Source organism: Hippocampus comes, unplaced genomic scaffold (assembly GCF_001891065.2).
Source record: "Hippocampus comes isolate QL1 unplaced genomic scaffold, H_comes_QL1_v1.1 scaffold5, whole genome shotgun sequence".
Lineage (NCBI taxonomy): Eukaryota > Metazoa > Chordata > Actinopteri > Syngnathiformes > Syngnathidae > Hippocampus > Hippocampus comes.
Genome location: NW_017805701.1, coordinates 132,251 through 153,700, shown reverse-complemented (window position 1 = coordinate 153,700; position 21,450 = coordinate 132,251). Strand labels below are relative to the sequence as shown.

Below are 21,450 nucleotides of genomic sequence, written 5' to 3'. Positions count from 1 at the left end.
CCCCCGCAACCGCCCCTTCCTGCGCCAGCATCCCTGCCCCCACCCCACCGCCACCTTCCTCCCTTCAGTTGAGCAGTTGCATCTCTTTCCAAGGAGCTGATATGCAAGACTGCTTATTATGAGAGCGTGTCAGATTTAGAGGGGTGGGGGGGAAACAGGCGGGGAGGAATAGTTGCTCTTTTTGATGGGACGGTCTGTGAGATGGCCTGTAGATAATATCCTCGGTGTGTGTGTGTGTGTGTGTGTGTGTGTGCGTGCGTGTAGGCCAATATGCATGTGCCAAGCATGCATAAACGTGACAAGCAAAATAGCAGATTTTTGATTTTGTCAAATAAGTGCATGTATCACATACATGCCCTTACATAAATGTATAAGTTCACACACGACAGCAAGTCAAACATGCACACACACACAATCAGTGTGTACAGGATTTGGACAATAGCTCTGAAGTTGACACTGGATTTGGATCCACATTCGAAGAACTCAACTAATTTGGGACGAGACCAAAATGCAAAAAAAAAGTGCAGCAAATTTTGGAATTTGAATCCCAAACTCAAAAGTGTGTGATGGCACTTGGAACTTAACTTGGGACCAGTCTTGGATCCAGTCTTAGGGTCTTTGTACTGGATTTGCACCTATGTTAAAAATTTGGGACTGGACTTAAAGTCTCACAAATTCGGGACTGGACCAAAGTACAAAGTTCTGCATGAGGCCATGGAACTTTGACCCTAAGATGATTAGTGTGCGATTCCACTTAAATCTAAACTGAGAACTTGGATCCAACTCCTAAGAGTCTTGATACAAGTTAACCCTTTCAGGGACAGCAGTGACTACAGTGGACAGCCTATCATGTTATCTGGTTACAGGGTGCATGAAAGGCTTAAACTTAGACCAATGTTCATAGACACGAGACCAATCAAAATCTTAGCCATCACACACGTGCAGTTATGTGAAGTTCACAGCAAGCCGATTGCGATTTCTCTTTTCACATGGTGTCAACACCAGTGTGATGAACCACAAATGTAGACTCCACCCAGTTCCACCAGCAACCAAAAGGAAGGGCCGGGTGTGTCTACTTCTTTCTCCAAGAGAGGGCGTCGCTGTGCCAAGATGAGCGAAACAAACAAGGCCGAAAACTTTTTGCTCTCAAACTTCCTCTTTGAAAGCTTCGGTTTCAGTCCGGGGCCCATCAAAAAGTTTCACAGACCAGCCCCCCCCCCCCCCCCCCCCCCGACGCCACCGCAGCATTCACGCACCTCCTCGGATCACCAAACAGCATGAGGAAGCCCAGTCAGAATGTGTGACAATGACAAAGACCGGGAAAGCGTTTGGTGTTGTCGAGCATAGCGCAACCGCAGACAAGTGGAGTTCGTAAAAGTGCTCCCCCTCCGTACTTAAGTAGAAGTACAGTACATAACGAGACTTCGGTAAAAGTACAAGTACTGCTTTAACTCCTTTTTTTGAAGTTTAAAAATACATTACAGACTTGGAAATGTACTTCATATTAAAAAAAAAACCCAAACAAATAAAAAAACATCTGCACAAAAAATAATTCTTCACTTATGTTGTGATCTCACAATTTTATAGAAATGGTTAGTCCAGCCATCGTTTACGTGAATAAGTACATAATGAGAGAATGTCGATGTAATGATGGATGAACAAATGACAATTTTACATTTTGGTTGAGACTTTAGCAAGCATCATGGAAAAGTTGCCATGCTTGATTTGCTCCTGCGGCCCACACAAAATGATATGGCGGACCAGATCTGGCCCCCGGGCCTCGAGTTTGGTACCCGTGATCTATAGGTTGATCTCATTTTGTATTTGGTGTTTGACTCTTTGCCCGCTTCGGCCAACGCCGAAAGGTACATCGGTGACGATTCTTGCACACATATGCGAGAGCATTACAATACCGTATTTGTTCCATTTATTTTATTTATTTTCACTTGACTGGAGCCAACCAAATTTAAATTGACATTGCAAATCGAAAGGCTGCAAGTTCAACCAAAAAAAAAAAATGCTGCTTGATTTTTCTTGTTCAGTATTTTTTTTTTTTGTTTATTTTGTTGATACATAGCATATGTATATTTTATTTATTAAGTTCAATGCTTAAGCAGCGCGGTCCACGTTTTCATATCATTGTTTTGATGAAACCTGAAAAGTTGAAGTGAAATAGCCACAGATTTGTTTGCATTGTTGTCGTAATCTTACTGACTTACCGACTTCTGTTTACGTCACGGTCGTTTGGTAGAATGTCGCCGTCATCGTCGTAGCGAACACTTCAAAAGAGGGCACATCAAATTGTTTTGAAAGTTTACCATTCGTCTGAAAAAGAGAAACGTTTTAAAATCGTTGAGGCCTAGTTACAAGTTTGGTCACGTACAGGACGAAACCTGTAAGACAAGGTCCCACTGTACCTGAAAAATCTCCTTCAGTCACAAAATAATTGTATGCGGTTACTTCCCACCACGGCAGACGAGCCTCGCAGACGTTGCAACGACTGCCAACCGCCTCCCCCCTAACCGCTTCCCTCTCTCCGACCCGGTTTGTTCGCCACGGTGAGATGCGCCTGTGGCGGAGGTTCTCAGGTCTGCACCTGGCAACCGCAACCTCCGTCCTCACCGGTGTTGCGACTCGGAGGTTTGGGGCTTGGGGGGCGGAGGGGATGCGGGGCGGGGTGGTAAGACGCAGGAGCTGCGGTCGTACGGGCGCAAATGGAGGAGGCCCAAACCTCGTGCAGGAAGTGCGCTTATCTCGTAGCAGGAGGCCACGCTGGGGCTTGTGACACCTGCTGGGGAAGGGAATGCGCTGGGTGTTGGTGTTTGGGGTGACGGTGACGGATAGAAGACGTTCAGATATGGTTTCCTAACTTATTCTGGATGCACGTACTAAATTAGAAGTGTGGATTGTAAACGGTGTCAACTTCTCTCCAAGTAGCCTCTTTAAAGGTACGCCCCGGTCCCGGATGTCAGACTTAGATGCCGCGCACCGCCCACGTTAAATGCTGTAAGGCAGGCTTAGCTTAGCAATTTAGCTGCCTCGAAGATCTGAGAATTCCTCAATTGGTCAAATTTGCAGCATCTAGAGTCTTTTGTCTTTACCTTCTGTCGTACAGGTCCCGCTTTCTCCAGCGTTTCCAAAATGTGCATGTTCGGTGAATTGAAGGCTCGAAATGAGTGCCAATCAGGTGCCAAGTAGCTCTCATCTTCATGAAGGTTGGCGACCCTGCTCTAAATTGACCCCCCCAAAGTGTGAATGCTCGTTGGCCCTATGATTGGAATCCTCCAGATTTCGCCTTTCCCCCTTTGACCCCCGCAAAATCGCAGTGGACAACGAGGCGCTCTAAAGGCGCCCTCAAGAGTGCACTCCCCAAAGGAAAGATGCATTTTCCGGCCTGAGGCGTAGCAAGGATAAGTTTGATGTGAAAGAATGCGCTTATGTAGTGGGCTGTGTGGTGACTCATGCCCAGAAATAAAAGTGCGTCTCGTGGCACCATTTTGGTTATGCAAAAAAAAAAAAAAGGCTGAAATTGTGAAAAGCAGTTTGTCATATTGCCGGAATTTAATACTCTTTGCACCTTTTCTGCAATTTATCTTCAAACACGTCAACTTAAAACTGGGAATTTATTTGACGCTTTTTTGTACCTTTACCGGGAACGTAATGTAGGAGAATAACCTTGGGCCATGAGCTGCATGCTGCTTCACCAAGACATCTGATTGCAAGTAGCCAGCAGGCTCCTCCGGTAAATTTCCATTGCAAAACGCGTATCTAACGTCGACGCATAAATAGCCGCTTGCTGTACTTAAGTGGGGCAACGCTGGTTGTTGGGACTGCACGGAGGAGGGGGGGGGGTTGTCACGTGACCCCCCCAACCTCCACTGGGACCCGGGCCTCCGGCACGCATCTGCACTCAAAAGACGTTTGCTTTATGCCTCGCCCGCCTCGCTTCGACGAGCGTTCCGTCTCAGGAGTCAGTGTTGAGCATCAGCTGACAAATTAATTCCAATAATATTCAAATGCGATGTCGGCAGGTTCTTCCTGATTCTGAATTATGCGTATTCAATCTGCGCGCCCGGCCCGCCGCCTGCCGTTCGGAGTGTTCTGTTTTTCAAGCAATCTATTCCTGATATTGCTCCCATTTTGACCGAGACAGACACCGGCCTTGTAATATTACGCCGGTCGGCCTTCCTTAATGCGATCCTCCCCCCTCCTCCTCCTCCTCCTCTCCGCCCCCTCCCGTATTTTTTTTTTTCCCCCACCATTTGAATAAACACACTCAATTAAATCAAACCTGGAATAGTGTAGCTTTTAATTGAAAGGGAATTATGCTCTATATGATTTGAGAAACGATCTCCGGGGAGGCGCCGGTGCTCCTCAACAACTCACCAATTAGACTCGTCGTCTCTTAAACGGGCGCCGCCTCCGAAAGAAGTGGTCTCGCATTAAGGCCTTAATGATCGGGGCACTTAGCAATTACCCCGGCAACCCGATTTGCTCTCTCGTTAAAACAAGACGTCGTATTAATATCGCTTTTTATTTCCTTTCGCCGGCTCGTAAAGAAAGGAGGGGGGGGAACGAGGCGGCTCTGCTGGCGGTTTCAGCATATTCCTTTTTAAAATTTTTTTTTATGTACAATCACACCATCGTCGGTGTGTCGAGGGAGGCAAATAAACATATTTCACATGTCACTGTGCGCTTCATTTGCGCCGAGAGTTGGAGAACGATTGTGCCTCCACGCCCGCTTTCTGATTGACGCACGAGGAGAGACATCACTTACCTTCGCCGAGGAGGATTACAAAATACTTCACACGCTAAGTCGAAGCCATTAAAATATCAAAAGGATTGCTTTTAATTGGACTTCAATTAGCATCAACAAAACCGCATTTTTACGACGGTTTCCTTCTGTCACGACGCCGCTTGAAAGCGAAAATGAAAGTTTTTCTAATATTTTGACAGAGGTTGGTAGAAACACGCTACATTTATTCCCATTACATTTAAATAAGTCGCTTTTGGGATACATTGTACACTGGAAAAAGGGGGGGAAAAAGTACAGCAGTGGACCACAGTTGAATGATGTGCAACTGATGTTCGAATTAAGTGCATCCATAGGATCTTTTTATTTTATTTTTTTTAATTTTATTTTTTCCTGTGGACTTGCCAGAATAGTTTTAATGCAACATCGGTTCTAAAGAGAAACGAGATTTGTAGAGCGTTGCGGTTATTTCGGGAGACCTTTGCCTCCTGGGTGCTGTCACTGCCGAATCTTTTTTTTTTTTTGCCTCCGTTCAAGATATTTTTGCGCAATTTTAATTGATTGTTGTTTTTAGTTAGTCAGTTTTGGAATTTGCACATTCCTATTTCTACTCAGGATTTGATTTTTTTTTTTTTCACTTAACACTAATTTACTGTCTAATTATTTTGGAGGACCACTTTCAAGTTTGACTTGAGTCTTATGATTCTAAAGTAACGGTCCTCTTATGTACAATTTTTGGCCACCTTACCCACCTCAGTTTATTGACTGTCAAAATACTACAAATAAGACATGTGACGTACCTAAACAGAAGTACACTTTTTTTTTTTTTTTTTAATTCTGCGAAGTTACCAAAAGATTCGGTGCACATCTGTGTCGTGCACCACTGTATATTTTTGGTCTCGATATTCACATGCAATTAAAAGAATGATTCTTTGTGTTCCTCGTGTAGCTTAAATGTACAGTCAAAATTAGTTGTCATGCATGGTCGACCCAGATTTATAATAAAACCTTCATGGTGGTGTCAGTCAAAAATTTACATCCGTGCCGCCTTTTCAGGCAGACTTTAGGTTACAAATCATGAAGTGACAAAGAAATTCTCATTTTCTTATCACTTCAGTTTTTAAAAATGACTCACTTGACCAAATCATCCTTGATTTCCCTCGCGGGTGAAAAAATAAAACGCTGTTGGGGATCCAAACACACCTTCAAAAACCAATCGATAAATGATTGGATAACTGTGTGACTCTGCCTCCTTATACAAAAAAAAAAAAAAAAAAAAAAGACCACACATAACGATAAAAGATAACCTAATATTTACCACAATTGGTAAGAACAGCAGCAACAAGCGAGTGGTCCAAATAGCGCCGAGTGCAGCTGTGAAATTGACAAAAGAGGGCAGCAGGCTTCTGCTAATGCGTCTGGACGGAACATTGTGTGTGTGTGTGTGTGTGTGTGTGTGTGTGTGTGTGTGTGTGTGTGTGTGTGTGTGTGTGTGTGTGTGTGTGTGACAAGAAAATCGAGGGTCGGGGTGAAGCGGGCCTGGTTCCACTCAGAGAAGGCGGCCCACCCCTGCCCACCCCCCTCTTGTCTGCGCCGGGCTCAGATCAGTTTACTTGAGTTCATCTCACACACACACACACGCGACACACTTGTGTGTGTCCAACGTGTGTGTGTGTGTTTGTGTGTGTCTTTTGTGAACTATCAGCCAGACCACATCTGAAGGAGAAGTGTGCTGAGGGAGCAGATTGCGAGCTGACGTCTTTCTTCTTCTCCTCCTCCTCCTCCTTCTGCTTGTTCTCCTTCTTCTGGGCGTCCTCGTCCCACGAGGTGACCACTGGCTGACACATGTCGTCGTCCTTTGCTCCTTTTTCCGACGCCGATGAGCTACTGTGCGTCAGCAATTGGTCGCATTAAGCCGCGAGGTGACAACGGACTCCCGAAAAAGACGGAGGAAAACAGGCCATTTTGCAAGTCAAAACGAATGTCAGATGTTAGACGAGCCTCTTAAACGCAGACAATCACAGCCAAATGTTCTGAAGACGTGAGGGTTGACGCCGCCAGAGTTCAATCCCGTTACACGCAAGCGGTGTCCCACACGGGCTTCTTTCACACAGTTTCTGCAAAATCGCTGCAGACGGACATACTTGACAAATATGTTTGACAGCGGCAGTAAATGGTTGGATTCCAGCTGAACAATATAAAGATCCATGGCGGCGAATGAGTAGAAGTTGACGTTCAATTTGGGAGGAGGGCAACTCCGAAAAATTGCTTTCAGGTTAAGTTCAAGTTGGTTGTTTTAGTATGTGGACGTTGGTTAAAGTTACTCTTAGTTGTTTGCGGTCCAACAAAATCCGATTCAAATGAGAAAATCGGTTTCGATTTGACCAATCGAATCATTACATTTTAAAATGACGTTGCTGATGATTTGTTTCTTGGAATTTGATTAACTTGGATAGCTTCTACACGTTGCGTATTAAATAAAAAAAACACGATCGAAGCAACAGCTGCACCATTTATGATTGAATCGTAATCCCACGGAATCATATCGAATCCTTACATTTTTAAATCGTTGCATCCTTGAATGGCATCGTATGTATATCGAGAATCGTATGTCATCATTTTTCGTGGAGAGATGCATGGCCCAATTAGTTGTGGTAAAACTCGATCTATTTCATTTATAGTGAAGGTAACGCAGTATTTTAACGTCAAGTCATCTACGAAGTTAACGGTACGGTCGCACCTCTTTCGAATACACCCCGTTTACGTTTCCACCCGTCTACCATTCACATTTCAAACTCCCAATTTCACGTAATTCAATTTCCATTTGCCGATTTTGCTGACAACGCACACCTTTATAACGTGAACAGATTTTTTCCCACAAAATCGTGAAAAGGCCTTCGTTGTCTCGTGAAATCAAACTGTATTTATAGTTAACATGTTTACGTTGTATTAATTGTTCATGTTTTTACATCTATAAATGTTCGTACTATATATTTGGCGACCATTTTATTCAAAATGTTTTCGATGAACTACCATTATAACGTACACATTGCGTTCAAGTTGGTTCGATTAAAATAGTTAAGCTTATACATTTTATTTTTTCTCCTGCTAGTGACTTGCATTGAAGAAGTTAAGGTCACATAAATAAGTCTCCTCCCAAGACAGATTTCCCGCGTCCTGACCTTGGATCGTGCCTGCTATGCGACGCCCGACATGATATACGAGTCGAAAATTTTTTGACTGGTCTTGCATCGCAAAGCTTTGTGCGTTTCCCCTTCATGCGACAGCTACCAATAATAACGCCAATCGTTTTCCTGGAGTTACTGACTGGATCAGGTCATGCAACAAAGTCGACGGGAGGGCAAAGACAAAGGTCAGACGAACAGCTAGCTAAAGAGGGTAACCACAATACTGTACAGTGACACCCGTTTGTGCTCATCACATCTCGCACAATTGTCCCAAGTACTCAGTCACCGTTGAAAGTTACTTTTAAAACTGACCCATGAAACAAACGCGAGCACCGAAAATGGTCAAACCGTAGCATTTTGTGTCTCCTAAACTCTGCTCGCTTACTGCTTACGGAAATTGGCATCGATGTGATGGCAGTTGTACAACCATGACAACAGCAATTGCTGTTTTAACAAACTGAGCAGGAACAAACAAATAAAATGCAGAATTTTCTGTATAATGTGAAAACTGACCACGGAAAAGTCTGCAGGAAATATTTTTTTCTTCTACGATTCTAAAATACATTCGCTGACATAGGGCTGAATGACGCATTATATTTTTGCTTACGATGATTCCGTGAATTGCGATTTTTGTCGTTCAAAGCTCGTCGCTGATGATGTGCACCGCTTGCACTGACAACATGGCTGTCAACAGAGAGGAGCTCGTTTACAAAGAGTCACGGGTGCCAGCCGAGTAACTTTGGCACTATTTCAAAAGAAGTTACGAGTAACTTTAATTCCTGTAAAGGAATTATATAAAAAAAAATATATAATAAAAAAAAAAAAAAGACATTTTAAGCAAAATCATTTTCAAGCAAATCTGATGAGGAGCGAGAAAGCAAGTTCCGAAAGGGAAACATAAAGCAAAACTTGTTTTAAATAATACCCTTCTATAAGCAAAAAAAAACAAAAAAAAAAGATTAAAAATACAAATTCGATTTTTATGCAAAAAAATCTTTGAGGTCTTAATCCCCCAGCCCTACTTGGATGTCAATTTCTTAGCCAAGATGTGATTGTTTGTAACTGATGATCTGAGCTCTCTTGGCCACGGCTGCCATTTTTTTTTTTTTTTCCTGCCCGGGGCTCACAGTCGGACAATCTTGAAACGATATGCGGTCCATTACAGCCGATTATCCCAGTTGAACTGATGACAAGCAGTGAGTTTGCGCCAATCTGAGAGACCAAAACTTTTTGGACATGTCGATGCGTCGCTTTTCCAAAAGCGACCTCCGCCAACGCCGCCCCTTTTGGCGAGTTGGGAGCACGGCATGGTCGCCCGCCGCACACACTGGAGAGCCCTTTGAAAAACAAGCCCCGGTTTGAAGGGCAGAGTGGATTCAGATGGCTTGGCTGCGGCTCAAAGGCGAACGGCTCGCCGGGTCAGCTAATTATTTCAATGGATGCAAGGCGCCGATCTTCTCCAATGCGCCGCGCTATAAACCAAAAAGACCCGGCCGGCGGGCCCCTCGATGCACTTTTGGGTCAAGGTTGCAAGTCGAACACGTCGCCAGGCAGGAGCACCTCACAGATAATAAAGATACAGTGCTCAATCTCAGTTTATTGTTCGCCGTGATGCAGATTTTTCAGAGATCGTTTTGTTACGGGATTTTTACAGTACATACGCAAGTCCGAATTTGAGTTTTGTGGTTTCAATGTAGTACCACAAATTCAGTGTAGTATTGCGTATGCTACATTTTGCAATTTTAATATGAATCGTTTCCGCAGAGTAGAGAGATGATATCCCCCGTGAGTATTGCGAGTTGGTGATCAGGAATAGCAACTTACTGGGCCCTTGCTGAGAATAGCAACAATTAACAAGTACTTGACACCGCTCTAAAAAGGTTTCGATTTGCCTGCAAGATAGCCAGTAGCCAAGCACGCCTTTTCATCGGCATGACGGCCTGTCTTAATGAAGCTCCTCCACCTTACGTCAACATAGTTCCTCGGTACCAAGACGTCACAGCAATACATTGATATTAAAGAACGCTTTAGCCAAAGCGAAAAAGGTTCACAATTCTAGTAACGTCTTTGCTCATTTTTGTTAGTTCGCCTCGACGCTATAGCGTTTCAGATTACATGTTAGCATGAAGCTAGTTGACTTTTTTTTTTTGTATGAAATGATATGGATTCTGTTTAAATATGCTAGGTGTATGTGCGTTTGAATACATTTCAATGTGGAACATATCGCCTCAGATTCACTCGAAAGGGCCGCAACAATGATTCCTGACATTGCACCACCAGGGTGGGTGGTCCGACACAATCCAAGACTCTGGTGCCCCCGATACGAGGCGATTCCTCTCCAGAACGTCGACTTCAAATCACTTTATCTTTACAATGAAGCATAAAACTAGCGAGAGGGGGGTGTGGGGGGGTCGAGGGGGCGCTAATTTGCCCTAAGCCGCCTGGTCCGAAGTGTTTGCATGTCCTGCTTGCTGATCCCTTCTAATTGGCCGTCATTACAGCCCACATTAGCCTATCGGCGCTCGACTGGAGGGCTGGCAAAGCTGAGCCGCGCTGTTGGATGGCACGCTTTGCTAAGTTTGAATTACACAACTCCGGGGCCCATGACTAATACTGGCGCGCCGCGAAACTGCTAATGTAAGCCATGGAACAGATGCCGGCGGGCGAAATGGCAGCAAATATGGTCCGGTTCACCTTCTCGCAAGGCTGCCCTCGCACCAGTCGCCGCAGAAGCGAACTCGGTCAAGCGGCCACGATGGCTGTCATTCTCCCTGTGATTGGGTTTCACTCGCTGCTCTTAATTGTTTGTTAGTGTTTGTGCGCATGTGTATGTGTCGCTTTGTTTTGCGCGGTCAGCTCCAATGGTAACGCAGCACCTTGGGCAACAGGGTGCTCTTTTGTGCCATAACTCCAAACAAACAAGCAAGCGGCCATGTTTGCACGTGTGAAGCAGCCGAGATTACTTCCATACTCGGCGGTGACTCATGACTTTAATTGTTTGTTTTCGCTTGTTTGGAGGCTCGGCTCACGTTAATAACGGCGGCGAGGAGAAGTAAACAGTCCAAAAGTACGTGAAGTAGAGCGCTAAGTTGAGAACTCTGCCAAGGCCAACATTGCTAATTGGATCCTTCTTGATTCCAACTTTCTGCATATGTCTGAATGTTGTCATAGAGTCGCGGCCACTGTCTAAACTACTGATCCTCAAACTTTTTATGTGCCATGAACTGCTTTCATGTCGTAAAATATTTTGACGGACGGACATCGAAACCAGGCTGATGCTATTGCTAACGCTGACTTGATCTGCTGATTTTTACTTCCCTTGCTTCACCCTCCTTTTTTTTAAAATGCAAAAATGGCACATCCTCCCAACGTATGGGGCAGTAATGCGAAACCTTCTTTTGCCTGAGCAGAGAGAAAGAGAGAGAATCTCTCGCTTTTCCAACTGTGGTCACAAGCTTTGCTGACTTGAAAGAATGACATCACTGCGGCTGAATTTGACTTTACCTCCTCCGGACGAGCTTGTCCGGTTTGCACCACAGAAGAACGGAACGTTCCTGAAGCTCTGGCCCATTTTTTTTTTTTTTTCCTTGTCAACTTGTCATACTGTCATGGCTTTGACATGCTTGTTTGCCGGCCAGCGTTAATCACATTGATTTAAGGATCAGGGGTCTGCCGGTGGGGTTTCAGTCTGAATATTAACCTTTCTAGGTCACATTTTCTGCCAGCGTATGAGTGATATGTTTTAGTACCAGCGTGGTAAACCTTCTTGTCCGGCAGTCGTTTTCCCAGCTTTGTCCGGCAGTTTTGATGTTGAACCAATAAAAAGAAATGTTTTATGACATTTTGGTTTTGGACATCGCCATTTGCCGCCAGAGCACTTGTTCGAAATAAGTACAAGAACCCAAAACAATGGACAGACGTAACACAGCGAGATGTACGCCACCTATTCATCGGCGAGTCTCCTGTTTCTTGTCGAACTCTGCTTTGAAGACAGAAATCAGATAAAGATATCGAATGTAGCCAAACTGCTGATTGTATTACCGTTTTTATAATAACTCGCTGCTAGCTTTGCCCTTCAAAACGGTCCATCTGCCTTAGAGCATATCCCCCCTGACCCCATCGTAGCCCGTTGGAGACGATGCATGCGTGTTAAACTCCTTTTATGTGCTGTGTATGTCATTTTATCAAATTTAAGTGTGTGGGGGTACCCAATAAGGCGCATGCAAGTCACGGGCAAAAACCGCGTCTGACGCCAAGTGGCGCATGTACGCAAACACCAGCGAGTCTCTTGTGAAAAGCCGCCACCGCACATACCAGGATGTTAATTTGGGATGTTTATGAGCGTTCATGACATATGGTATGAAGAAGCCGCCGCCATCGCTGCACTCAATAAGTGATTGGCACTCATCCTCCTCATCCCCCCGCAACTTGGATTTTTTATTTTTTTCCACCCTCCGCGACCACATTAGAAATAAGTCTGCAACGCGTTTAGAAAGACAGGCAAAAAAAAGCTTCTGCGTTGTCGACTTTTCATCGGCGTGGAATATACACGAGGTCGCCTAATTGCCCCTCCGACTTATTTGCAGCGACAGGATTCACTCATTCATGTGCACAATTTGTTTAGTGAACGCGCTAAAGAACTTGAACGCAAAGAAAGACACGTGCGTTTGGTTTCAGGATGGATTTGCACTGTTATTACGTCGGATATGAGTTTCTTGTATGATGGAATGATTTTTTTTTTTTTTTAATGGGACGTTTTAGCAGCTGTAAACTGTGTTTATGCAATTTCACAGAGAACAGCAACCTAGCAAAGGGCCATAAAATTACCCGCTTTGATAAGCTATGATCTGTCGGTTTTTTAACACAAATAACATTAGTTTGCATGATTCCCCAGTAATTTTTTTACATCGTTGCCCATTGCAACCCATGTGCATTAGGGGCCAATTTTTGGATTTTATTTTACACTGTAAAAATCCGCTTGAATTGGGGCCCAAGTGGGTCACTGACACACCAGATCCAGTTGATGAAGCTGTGGTGGGGGGGGGGGGCTTGTGTATCTTGTAAAATGTTTAATTATACTGATGCCAAGAGCGTAAAACATTGTTTATGATTTTTTTTTTTTTTTTTAAAAAGCTTGTTGCGTACGGTTGTTTTCATTCCACTAAAACATTGTTTATGATTTTTTTTTTTTTTTTTTTTAAAGAAAGCTTGTTGCGTACGGTTGTTCATTCCGCCAAAAGCTTAAAATGCAAGTTCGGTGGCTGGTTGTTTATGAGGATTTCACAGAAGCTACAAAACGATTTTCTGCCGAACTTGGAGGGGCTTATTTCCACTTTTAACTGCAACAGTCTGTTAGAATTAGCAACCAAGTGGGCCAGTGCCCCAACAAATGCAGCAGGTGGTGCTGTGGTGGGAAAGAATCTTGTCTGTGGTAATTCAAAAAAAAAAAAAACAAACAACTCTTCAAACATTAGTTGAGACATTTTTTTCAGAGTTGGTTGATTTGTCATTAGTTGATTTGTTGGTTGGCAAGATGACGAGGATTAGAAAGAGGGGCCAAGTGGAGCAGAGTGACCCACCTGATCCATCTGATTGTGCTGTGGTGTGGGGGGCAAAAAGTGCGGTCATCTAAAATCTTCAAACGCAAGTTGTGAAATTTGGTTCACATTCGGTTTATTTGTTAGTTGGTTCGTAGGCAGGATTACGCAAAAGCTTGGCACATTCCACGAAAATGGACTCGACTTGTGGTGCGCAGCTGCTTAGTGTATTTGTTATTCGAATGGTCGTAGGAGGATTAGCCGTCATCTTCAAAACCTATTTTCACAAAATTTCCAAGATTTTATTTGCACTTGTGGCTGCTCCAGCAGATGGAAATAAAATGTAGTTTGCGGTCGTTTTCTACCAAAAGCTTTAAACACATTTCATTCGCAGTCAGTCAGTCAGTCGGTTAGTTAGTTAGTTTGACCCCAACAAACCATTGACCCGAGTTGTTGGAGGAAAAAAAACCCAACTTGTGTATTCTTGCAGAATCTGTACTTATGGGATGAACTCATTCTTGTACACAATTTGTTTTGGTGAAAACACCCAGACACATGCGCCCACATTCGAATTCAGGGTGGATATGTGCCATTCTTATTTCGGCCACGTGTCGCCTCTCTCGTAAAATGAAGAGATGTAAAGAAATAAAGAGCGCTTTACGGGGCACCTCGACAGCCGTTAAACTACAGTGAACGTCATCCAGTAGCGTCCGGGTCGCACATGGTCACGCTATACTGTTTAGCGTCGACTGTATGGGAAGGAGATAAAGCCCAGACCACAGCCGGCGTGAGGGGTGCTAGTCATTATGCGGGCGAACATTTGGACAACATATGGATTCCCCTCTTAAATAAATCAAGTCACGAGGAGCCGCCTCCTGCAAATCTGCGCGACATAAGAAAGCCAAGACACTTGAGCATAAGTGTCCCGTTGGGTTTGACCTCCGTTTCAAATAGATTTGAACCTGTTGTACTGTTATTTATGGATCCATGTGTGTCAAGCGCGAACAGCGGATGTGAGGCGTCCAAACACAGGTCAGCCACACGAACACCACGCGTACGTCAAATAAAGCTAACACAATCATACCCAGTAATTCTGGCAAATGTGGCTCATGAGTTGATGTCTAGCTTCATTGTACACAGTGTAGATCAGGAGTGTCAAACTCATTTTCGTCGCAGGCCAATTTGGAGTTACGTCTTCCCTCGGAGGGCCGCGATGACAGTGAAACCACAAAATTGTTACTTGTCCACAACAAATTCGTAGATTCTATTTTGGAAATCAGTCAAATATATTATACTTTGTTCAATTATTGTTTGGGAAACTGGGTAACAAAATTATTGCAAAATCTCAACGTTATTTATTACACATGACGATTTCACATTTCGGTACAAATTTGAGTAAATTGACACATGATTTGCTTTCACGGGCCACAGAAAATGATCTGGCGGGCCGGATCTGGCCCCCGAGCCTTGAATTTGACACACCTGGTGTAGATAATTAGGCTGGTCGATTCTAGAAAAAGAAATAATTTAAAAAAAATTATTATTTTGGTTGATATTGACATCACGATTAAAAAAAAAATTGTTCATTGATGTCAAAACAGCAGGGGCCCCATAATTGAACCCTGTGGAACACAAACAAAATGTATGCATTCAAAAGATTACATTATGAATTGTTTTTCAGATGATGAAGAATATATGCCTTGAAGTATAAAGTAGTGTAAACAAGTATTTACAACTACAAGTTCAACTTTGTTTTTGTATGTGCGTCGCCTTCTGAGAGTTGCGTTTTGACATGACACCCTCCCGCCCCGCCTTCAGCTTGGGTGACCCCTCCAACAGCAGCAGCAGCAGAGGCACATGTGCCCGGACTTTGGAAATATGTACAGTCTGCTGCATGGAGTGGAGGCGGCAACGAGCACAGAGGTTTTAATAAACAAGATAATGGCTACCATACGCCCCTGCCTCCCATCTCCTCGCTCCTTTCACCCTCGGCATTGCATGTTTCCTTGAAGAATTACACTCATTGTTTGGCACAAAGGAGTGAAAGACGGTGAGAGGACAAGAGGTAATCGGTGGAGGTATTAGACGGGATTGGGAGAACACTGCTGGGGATGGTGGAGGGGGTCGGGGGGGGTAACCTTCAGACTAACAATTAAGTGGCGTCGGGATGTTTCCAGTTGTTTCAAGTCAAAACTTGACCGTGCTCACTAACCGTTGTCTGTCCTTGCAGGACTTCACTCTACTTTTGCAGCCAACTAAGTCCACTTCCATGGAATCAGACAGCAATTCCAAGATTAAAGGCCTCACATAGTGCGGGAGGGGAGGGACACGTATGATTTCGTGGGGGAACACCGTCTGAGAAAATGATATGAATGGTCATAGGTCTTGGCGAAGAATATTTGCGCACTGTGAGCACACTCGCTTTTTGTTGTTAATTTGTTTTCGAGGTGACCAGCTTCAGGCTGTCAAGGAATATCAAAAGGGACACACTGAAGTCATTATTTTCCTGGTGGATGCCGTTCACCCGAGCTGCCCTTTTACTTGTTTATTTCCGTTTGCCAATTATCCAATTAGCCTCCAGATAGGAGCGCTTCAACTTTCCTTCATTGGCCTCATTTGTTTGGCTGATAAAAGGCAGCAAATCTCATCTAATCTGATCAAGTTTATCTCCTAACTAATTGAGTGATCACTCGCTAACCTCGTTCATTTTGATATAAAGTTTGGCGTGCTTCCATGCAACTTTGCAGTGTTACGTTTATTGCAATGTACATGGGAAAAAAATGCAGACGAGCTTTTACTAGACAATTCCAATCCAACAGTGGTTTAATTTTTGCTGTAGATCGGAATAAACGTGTCAAGTCAAGGCATTGTAATGTGCTTGTGTGCCTCCTACAGTAGTGAAGTGGAACAGCATCACCCTGCTGCACTCAGACAAGTATTTGCATCCGGGTGGTCCCTCTTGCACCTCTTGATCGGACAAATGGCTGCGCGTAGGGGAAAAACCGAGAGCGATTGAGCTGCCATGCCAGTCCATAAATGAGTCAGTGACATCTCAGGCAACAAAGTGAATCATGGCTGTGATCCATGCTGGCTGCTTGAAGTGTGTCCCAGAGTCGTGTCCCGCAAGGCCCCTTGGCCGCCGCCCGCCCCCGACTGTACCGCCGTCCTTCCCCTCTTGTTTCCACGCAACCTTTTCTTTTATTGAACTAATCCTCCTCTATTGTCATGCCTCCCCCCCTCTGTCTCTAAGCTCTCCAAGGCCGCTGCCCGGGCTGTTTTGTGCCAACTATTTCTGGCTCAAATGCTTTCGCTTGCATGCAGAAATGCAAATGGTGGCCAATCTCATTCTCTGCGTTTTTTTTGGGGCTTTTCAACTGCATCCCTCCCATGATCCTTTCCATTGTTTGCCTGGGTGATAATTTAGAGCAGACCTGTGCAAAATTATATCCTTGGTCTCTGACTGACCCTCTCAGTTTTTCGTAACATATACATTGCTTTTATTTTGGCGTGTACGTGTGTGCAGTACAAGCGAGCAAGCGCACCATCTTGACTTTTGTGTCTCATGTCTGGCCTACGGGCCTCCAGTTTGACACCTGTGGTTTCACGGCCATTGTTTTCCCAGCCAAAAGGAGGCTTGGGGATCCCCCACACCCCCTCCCAGTCCAGCTCTCCGTTTATTGAGTGTTTGCGCAGCCCCCTTGGCCAGACACTTTCGCTCTGGCAGGCCCGCGGCCGAAAGCTTGCCAGGCTGCGAGCGTGTCGCTCATCCTTGCCAGTCCGCCGCCGTCCGTAATTCAAAATGACAGCGTGATGAAAGCAGAGGTGTAGAGCGCTACGTGGGGCTGTGATGTGACGGGCTCTCCATGTTACCCACTTTGTCTCCGTGTGGTGTGGGGCTTGCGTGCGTGCCAATCCTGGGAGTTGCGCAATGACGGTTGGATCCGCAGACCTTAAAAGAAGTCCAAGTTCCAGGTTGGATCTGATTTTCAGATCAATGCGAATTTGGGTGAACATGTCTGTCATAACAGGTGACACGGAAATATGTCATGGACACATGCCCTGAAATTGATCAGGAAGTTTCCTTCTGAATGAGTGTGACTCATCGAGAGACAATCGAACGGCTGTCAGGAAACTGCGATTGGTTTACATTCAACCTTCATCCGCTGTAGCCAACCCGAGTGACATCATGCACGCCGTGATTGCGACATGCCAATTTTACCAAAGCGATGCTTTCTGTTCATTGCAAACAATAGTCACAAGTAGTTTGTATTTTTGCATTTTCTCGTGCTTTAGTCTCTTCTATGCAAGCCTGTGATTCCACTGTCCGTCAAACGAGAAGATTATTTCGCTCGATTGTAACTTTGCAATCGGCTAAAACTCGCGGGAGGGCGCCATCTCCGCTCGGAGTCATTACGTAAGGAGCGGCGAGGAGGCTATTAATTACCTGCTGATAGTTGAGCGTATTAGCCCGCGTGGCTAATGCAGCTGCCGTTTGACCGCCACTGAGCTCTCTAATGTGTCCGCGGGGAAAACCAGCTCTTCTAATTAATCCTGAGCTGACGGCCAAGCCAGGACATCCCCCAGGGAGGCATCAGTGGGGGTGCACAGAGGAGGGAGGAGAGGGCGATATGAGGCGCACCAGCACACTTATCCACAGATTAGACTCAACCCTCCTCACTTGGGACGATGAAATGCGACACCGCTGTTGTGGGGGAAAATACTCCCTCTATTACAGAGATTTGCTGAAATAAATCTTGGAAGACAAAATAACTCGTGCAGTTTATTTCAGTTTGTAAACAGGTCAGACAACAGACGTGAAGTCCGATATAGCGCGCGCTAAATTGCAAGGTCACTCATGCCATCGGATACAGCAAGCTGTTTGCCGCAGGCGTAAAAGTGTTGCACAATTCTTAAAGGATTCCTGAATGCCTCTTTTCAGTCTTGGTCCCACAGTTCTCCAAATTAGAGGTTTAGTGTGCTTGCTTCAGTCGACTGAAAACAAATATCAAGCATAGTTTGTTGAAACAGCAAAACGTACAACTAACGCATATCATTTCATCCAGCAAAAATACACAATCTTAATGCAGAGACACACAATGTGCAATGTCACACAGGTGTACAGAAATTAGCTTAAATGCTCTGGTCATTACTCTCTACTTTAACTCATGGAGTAGCAAAGCACACAACAATACTCAAAGTCAAATATTCTGCGTGCTATGTGGGAGCAGCGACTAATACTGAAGGCCTGCCCGATGTTCCGTCACAGGCAATGAGTGGATCTCCTGAAATCTGAAACGTGATCTTTTTTCAAAATGAATTATTTTTGTTTAACCACTTTAACTCAAAAGAAAAAGCCAATGCAGGGTGAGCTATTAAAACCGACACACAAAAAAAAAAAAAATGGAGCATATTTATGTCCTGTCGAATGCACTGAAAAGTTTGCGCGGTCTGAAAAGGTTGCCTGAATCTCATGCATGTTTGTCAATATAATTTGCCGGGCTATTGGACCCGGAGGAGGTTCCGGCGGGTCCCTTAAGGGTTGCGCCTCAAATGCCAACATCTGTCTGCCAGCGGCGGGAAAATGAGACGCGGCGGCAACACCTTGGCGTCGGCTATTCTCTGCTTGACAGAAGCCACAAGGTGCAACTTTGGAGATGAAAACAAGGCCCACTATGCAAATCCTCCAGAGTGCGTGGAGTCCTTTAACATTAATCAGATGAAACTCGCGCTGCTTGAATGCCTGATGTCATCTTCCGGCCATCTTTATTGGAACGTGGCATCGAATCGACTTGTCGGGCGAATGAGAGTAGCCGTCAAATGACAACGAAGTTATTTTGACTACGTGTTGGTTATATGAAAGAATGCTTGTACTGACACGATATAAGAGACAATGGTCATATTACGGGATGCCGAAATAGTTCCAAATGTAAAAACATACTTTAAGCGTAATAGAATAGCACGTGAAAAAAACTGAAAATGGAAAGAAAATATCAAGACCACCCCCAAGGACATTGTTGATTTAAAAACAAACCAAAAAAAATCTCCTGGCTAAGCTAAACATGTAAACCAACGTGACATATTTGTTTGCTCCATGAGACTCCCAGTACAGATCAAAGGCAGCTGGAGTAATTTTTTTTTTTAAAACGAATACATTTAGCACTTTATTTTATTTTTTTTTAAATCAACAACAATACATTTTTAATGCACGCGTCCTTTGAAGAACACCAGAATAGAACCACCAAAGCGCCGCTGTCACAAAGTGCACAATCGGCACATTTTGTCAAAACAGAGACGTTTATTTGCATTTTGTGTGTGTGTGTGTGTGTGTGTGTGTGTGTGTGTGTGTGTGTGTGTGTGTGTACGTTTGGATGTGTGTGTTATGTGCTGATATGTTGTTCCAGTCAAATAACATTTTATTACATTTTTTTTTTATTTGTTTGTGTGCCTGCAGAATTAGCCAATGGGGTGCTTGGTTTGAAATGTCACCATAGAGACGAGCTTCAGGCATCTTTCACTGAAGGTGAGCGACCAGCTTCATCTCTCTCTCTCTCTCTCTCTCTCTCTCTCTCTCCACACACACACACACACACACACACAAAAGTGCGCACAGGTTAGAGGACCTGACCAGTCGCTTTTGAAGGCATATGGAGTTCGGGATTTATGGATTCCCTGCAATATTAATGTCCAAAATGTCAGAGGAAAGCCGCGTTCAAAAAAGGGCGCAAGGGATTGTTGCGCGACACGTAGCAGAGCTCTGGGCTGTGTATAATGAATGAAGTGCGGGATCTCTCCCCCCGCTTGCATCCTGCTGGGCGTTCGAGTTGTCATTCCAGCTTGGGAATTCTGCCTGAAATATAATATAGCGACAGGCACAAAATTATTTGGAGTCAACAGTTCGTTGGTCAGTCAGATGAGTTTGTTGTGCGAGAAGCAGATTTTAGCATGAACAGCATCATGGACTCCTAATCTTTCTTTTGTCATGTCTAATGATTAAAAAGAAATTACAAAATAATTAAAAAGTGCAACTCAAACTATATATCAAATCGTTAAAAGTATATTCGGCATTGAGTCTGACTGTTAAATAAGACACCAATAAAGTGCGGTCGAAACTGTGATTATACGGGGTGCTTTTATTTTGAAGGCCTGTCTTTCGACAGGATGTGCCTGTACTATGACCGGGAGCATTGTTACCTTGAGTTGTTGTGAAATGCTCGTCTCGTGAAAACCAATGTGCCTTGTCTGTTGAAGTGTTTTGGATGCAACGGTACAAAATATTGCTGAACAAAATCGTCGAAAACCGAATCATCCTTTCAACCACTCCTGTGTGCTTGCTGTCTGAGAAACCGTTCAGAATCCTGCTTCGAGCCAAGCGGTTTTCACTTCCCAAAGCATCGCAGACAGAAATAGAAGACCGTTTTCAGTCAATTAAGGTGATGGATTCATTTCAGTCAGCAAGTGGGTCTGCCTCCTCGTCAAAGCACGAGATTGGCCACTAGTCGAGCTCGTAACAGACTAGTCCAGTCGACTAGTCAGTCCGCCGCCTCGGGTCGACCGGTGAGGACAAAGAGAAGAACGAGAAGCGCGGCGTGACGTTGAAAGTTAGTGCGCGTGATTTGTAATGAAGCAATTAATGCCGCCGATGAGTCCCAGTAGAGGAATTGTTGTTTATCCACCTCAAATGAAACCTCAACTTCGACCCCGACCACTCCGCCTCCATCCTCCCTGTAAATGAAGCAAAATTCAAACAAGGGCCGCTTGTTGGCGTCTCCATCGAGGACGTAAGCTCCTTATGACAAAATGCTTTGTTTGCTACCCCCCGCATCCCCACCCTTAGTCACAAATCATTAAGTGCTTGGCTGGGGTGTTGTAGCGCGGCGGATGGCGTGGAAAACGACGAGCCGCCGCCGTCCCTCCAGCGCGCGGGATTACGAGGCCGCGTGTTTGTGAGCTTGTGACTCTAATGGTCTGGTAA

The 21,450-nt window shown here is 44.7% G+C and overlaps 1 long non-coding RNA gene across 1 annotated transcript in view; it reads left to right on the top strand.

Annotated features, from left to right (window-relative positions):
- Window positions 1-21,450, top strand: part of LOC109523470 (uncharacterized) — an 84,337-nt gene that overhangs the window by 59,116 nt on the left and 3,771 nt on the right. Inside the window, exon 3 of the long non-coding RNA XR_002169769.1 lies at window positions 19,930-19,998. This is a non-coding gene — a long non-coding RNA (uncharacterized LOC109523470). The remainder of the gene's footprint in view (window positions 1-19,929; window positions 19,999-21,450) is intronic.